This window comes from Hypomesus nipponensis, chromosome 22 (genome assembly GCF_054491055.1).
Source record: "Hypomesus nipponensis isolate SF chromosome 22, ASM5449105v1, whole genome shotgun sequence".
Lineage (NCBI taxonomy): Eukaryota > Metazoa > Chordata > Actinopteri > Osmeriformes > Osmeridae > Hypomesus > Hypomesus nipponensis.
The window spans coordinates 796771-798682 of record NC_140382.1 but is presented as its reverse complement, the minus strand read 5'-3'; the positions used below and the strand labels follow the sequence as shown (position 1 = coordinate 798682).

The window sequence follows — 1912 nt, the reverse complement described above, 5'->3', positions numbered from 1 at the left end:
TCTCCTGACGCACTCGCCAGGAGTGGCCCCACCAGTGAGGCTGAAATGGTGAATCTGTTGAAAATAACCAGGCCTTGAAGGTAACCACATTCAACTTGCAATTTTTCATTTCAACAGTACGTAATTCTTAAACTGTTTAATTTATGTTGGTAGTTAATATACCAAATTAGTTAGGTTATAAATTACAGGACAGTTCAACTTGAATTAAGCATTATACTAGCGACCTTCCACTCTCTTTCTGAACTCGGTCATCTTGAGGCGCTCCTCAAGATCCTGAAGTTCTTTTAGGCATTGTGCCGCAACAAAGTTGAGTGCAGGCACCTCACTTTGTCTTCCCTGGCTTCTGCGCTCCCTCTGGCTTTCTTCAATTGTCTCCACCTTTTGAGGGAGAACTTGTAGTGTATCTGTAATTAAGAATCACCTTCCATTACCACCGCAGTCACAGTGTCTGCAAAAATGCTAGCAATTATTAGGCTACTTTAGGCTATATGGTAGATTAAGTTTAAATATGATGTATAAAAAGGCATAGCTTACAGTTTTCTTGGCTCCCAAGCTGTCGCTGGCAAAGAGGGTCTCTTGTCTAAATTGGCAACATAGCAATATCGTGATTATATGAAAGTCTGTGTTTTCTTAGGAAATGTTCAAAAATCAATTCATGTAAAATGGTCAGTTTACCTTCGACAAAATGCTGGATCAGTCATGGAGTGCTGGGATTCTGGTAGTTCATCTGCAAGCAAAATACATATACAAAATACATGAAAAACGATTTTGCAATGGTAGTTACATTATTAATTTAGATGATTTACCATCCGTTCCATCTGTTGCCAGGGTCGGAGGTGGAAGGTTTGGGAATGGATCTGAGAATGTGGACATAGATGGAAAATACATTTGAGAATGTGTAGAATTATCAAATCAACAGTATTTTCCATGTTGTAGATTTGTAATTGATTACTGTGAAATATTTCTGTCAAGTACTGTATATCTTGAGTGACTTGGTTGTTTTTTGCCGTACTTTTTGCTTTCTTTGGCAGGGGAGGGGTTGGAAGTTTAGCTGGAATCAGATTTGAAAGTTTGTCACAATGTAAAGTTTAAAGATATGCAGTTTTCTATTAAACTGATGGACTATCATAATGGCTTGTAAATAATAACTTTTTGATAGACAACAAATAATAAACAAAGACAGGCGAATGAAAAAGTGAGGACTTTACCTATATCTATCTTCTTTTTTAAAGAGTCCGTAGTTGCTTTGGCTCGTGGAAATGGTCCATTTTCAAAGCATGCACATTATTAAGTTATTGCATTTAGCCATATTTCAATGGTCTATTACTCTATTGAATGAGTATACATTGTGTACCTACCTCAACGTTTTGTCTTTTTCATCGGCTCAACTTCCCATGATGAACCCACATCTAAATAGGTCACATAACACTTTGTTTTCCATGATCTCACTCTAAATCCTTTTTTCTGTTTCGTTTCAGCAGCACAAAACGGCATCTGCAGTTATGTGGAGCATTGTGTGCATATTGTACACGAGAAACGTCTTGCCATAAAGCTACCGTCCTCTCACAACAAAGTACTTCAGTATTTGTTGAGCGTATTGTGAATACTGCTTGAGAGTCGTAGAGCTCACTAAAATGCACATCGCCACACTGAAGGACAAGAAGTGGAGGTACAGGTCATCCCTCAGGATTCCCCTCAGTACCACCTTACCGGTGTAGAGCATAAACTGTCAGAATTCCGTGGCTTTCCACCTTTCCAGCTCTTCAAGACCTCGTGGTTTGCGGGAGAAGATGGAGGGAATTTCAGGTTTAAGTTGAAGAAGCCTGCTGCTCACCTCCTGTATTTGTGCTTTTTCATGACACCCAAGCAAGCCTGATGCATGTAGTCAATGGGGAAGGCTTTTACCATGTCG

At 39.4% G+C, this 1912-nt stretch overlaps 1 long non-coding RNA gene across 1 annotated transcript; it reads right to left on the bottom strand.

Annotated features, from left to right (window-relative positions):
* Nucleotides 1-234: 234 nt before the first annotated feature.
* Nucleotides 235-1659, bottom strand: LOC146235935 (uncharacterized). The gene is made up of 5 exons (XR_014740863.1): nucleotides 1209-1659; nucleotides 1013-1051; nucleotides 676-857; nucleotides 535-580; nucleotides 235-404 (listed from the first exon to the last, which is right to left on the bottom strand). It is a non-coding gene; the product is annotated as an uncharacterized LOC146235935 (long non-coding RNA).
* Nucleotides 1660-1912: the final 253 nt, after the last annotated feature.